This window comes from Nematolebias whitei, chromosome 20, assembly GCF_014905685.2.
Source record: "Nematolebias whitei isolate Nwh7 chromosome 20, NemWhi1, whole genome shotgun sequence".
NCBI classification, from domain to species: domain Eukaryota; kingdom Metazoa; phylum Chordata; class Actinopteri; order Cyprinodontiformes; family Rivulidae; genus Nematolebias; species Nematolebias whitei.
The window spans coordinates 21,640,052-21,643,194 of record NC_056517.1 but is presented as its reverse complement, the minus strand read 5'-3'; positions in this window follow the sequence as shown (position 1 = coordinate 21,643,194).

Below are 3,143 nucleotides of genomic sequence, written 5' to 3'. Positions count from 1 at the left end.
ACATTATTATCGGCATGGTATCGGTATCGCCTGATAATAATGTTAAATTTCAATATCGGACATCGGCCATTCCATTAAAATAACTTGCCGATATAAAAGGCGCTGTTTTTGACTGCAGGGGCAGCACAACGCGATGACGTCACATGTGTCTACCAGAATCAGTGTTGCCAGGTGTACGATAATTATCGTATTTGTACGAAAATTTTGCCCTCTGTACGATGTACGATCAATAACCCAAAAAAGGCCAAATATACAATAATTTGACCATTCCGTGAATGTGTGGTTATAATCGGTTGTCATCAGCCTGTCGCAACTGTCTGTCGGAGTTTTTTTGTGAACCCTGAAGGCATCTGTTTCCACAAACAGATACACGATTGGCTGGATATTCCAGCCAATCGTGCTTTTCTAAATGTTACCTACGAGTGACGTGTTTGCGTTTGCCTCAGAATAAGGGCCACGATTGGATGAATAGTTCGCTGCGCCCGCCCCATGAGTGAGGAAAAGAAAAAAAGAAGAAGCAGAGCTGGTCTGGAAGCGGACCCATCACTACTATAGTGCATTAATAGATTTACTATTTTGGTTATGACAGGTGTACGATAATTTCCCACAAAATACGATAATTTTATGTCTCTAGTACGATAATCCTACATTTCTCACCTGGCAACACTGACCAGAACTCACGGCAGAGAGGACAATTCAAAATGTCGGCGGTGTGGAAGTTTTATTTTTTGTTGGTGAGGATGTCGGATTCTCAAGATTTATGGACTACATTGAGCCTCGCTACATCGTCCGCAGTCGGAGATATTTTTCCGATATAACCTTACCCAAGTTACAAGCCGTCATTTCCGACACCACTGAGAAGCTAATAGCCGATAGCACAACTTGTTGGGTAAATTTTATCACAGACATTTGGACGTCGTGTTAGCCCCGATAGCATGATTAGTCTTACGGCACAATGGGTAGACAAAATATTTGAACTTAAAAAGGCTGTCCTTCATGCACAGGAGTGCAGAGGATCCCACACTGCAGCTAGAAACCTGGAACAAGCCTCCACAAGTGAGACAGCATTGCAGGTGACTAATGCTAATAAATAATATATAACACTTTTCATTTAATATAAGTAAAAATGCTATGCATATCATATGGCTGTTACTGAATACATGTCACCAGCTCTTACAGCTGTTGCACAGTTTTTGTAGCAAATAAGCCAAAATAAGAGAGCTATGTTCTGACAAAGGAACATGTATAAAATATCAGTATTGGCATTGGTTATCAGCCAATTGGATATCGGCCAAAAATCCAATATTGTGCATCACTAATATATATATATATATATATATATATATATATAACCTCTAACATTTTGGTCTGTGGGAGGAAACTGGAGTATTCAAGGAAAACCCACCCATGCTCAGAGAGAACATGCAAACTCCACCCAGAAAGGCCACCTAGTCAGGATTTGATCCGGCAACCTTCTCGCTGAGAGGCAGCAGATCTACCAACTGAGCCACCATGTCACCAAACAGATCTCACAACTTCTAATTTAAAGAGATTGTTTGAAGTGGTGTTCTATGGAGTTGTTAGTAAAAAATATCTTACATGCAGCATGGAATGTGAGGTAGCATTTTTCTGACGTGAGTCAGTTTAACAGCTGGTTGGAGCAAGGCCTAGACCACCATCTTAAAAATCCTCCAGCCGCCCAAACCTGAAAGAGGTTTTTATGCAAATTTGATTTGATGAACCTTTTCACGTCCGTCAGCTTTACTTTAGATTGTTAGTTACTTTAGACACTGTTGTCATTTGTTAGCGCAGGTAGTAGCAGCAGCAGCTAGCTTTAGCACATTCAGTGCAGCCTGGAGTTCTTCCTGCAGGAATATTTCTGCAGGTATAACTGCTGTCATAAAAAGTAGGGGATCATGTAAGTGTCTGTGCATGAATGTCTTGGTTGTCTGTCTGTTAGTAAATTATCTCACGAATTTCTGAATGAGTTTTACTAAAACTTTTAGAAACAAATCACTTGATATACGTCTACACCAAGTTAGTATAGCTGATCAATCTTAGCGGACACAAAAATGACTCAGGTAATTTTTCAAATAGCCAATGAAAACTTGGTGCGAGTAGCTGAGAATCATCCCTAAAACATACTCCTTCAAGGAATGAACCATTCAAGAATGAATATGTCTAACACTTATAAAACTTTAGAGGTCAGAGTGGTTTTAGAACAATAAAAAATTGTGTTAACACAACAGTTTGTTCAGATTCAAACTATTTCTCCTATCTGAAACTGTTAAGAAAACTATCCGCGACAAGTAAGATATTAATTATTTATAATATTTCCACAAAACTCCTCTTAAAAAGATCTGAACTATCGCTTTAATGTCCTGAGGCCTACTCAATGATCCAGATAGATAAATCTAACAAGGTCAAGTCACTTCTCTGTTGAAACATTTCGTGTTTTGTCCATAAGACTTCTTCAGTCCTTCTATTTAATGTATTTACCTGTTGTTTTTGGCTGGTATTGGGAGTTCTGGTTCAGTTACGGCCCTCTCCCTCATCGGTCGACTAGATCCTGCTGGTGTCTCCTGTGTGGACTCCCTCCTGTCCATGGACTGTGTCCTCTCAAGCGTGTTCTTTGACGTGCTCTCTGTGGTCATGGAGGGCTCAGACCGGCTGGTGGACAGGGTGCGGTAGTACTGGTCGTCTACATCCAGCTGTTTCCCTGGACTAGAGAACAGACAAAGGATGGACTTGATGTCGGTTTTGAGACCAATTGTTTTAATAAAGTCAAAGCTAAAAAAACACATTACGTTTTTAAAGAGCTTCTCAGAGCATTTATTTTAAGAATTCATTGTAGGTCGTGTCACCTCGATGGACCAAATTTAATAAAAAACAGTAAATTGAAAGGTTCAACATGCAAACCACAGTTTGTAATTAAATCAACACAATCCGATACAACCAGTATAAGAAGGAAATATACCCCCCCCCCCCACCCACACACACACACACACATATCTTTGTAATTTGTCTCCATACACAAACAGTTTCCATCACAGATGACATCACTTGTATAGTGTTTCAGTTAGGACATTTAATGATTCATCTATCCATCCATCCATCCATCCATCCATCCATCCATCCATCCA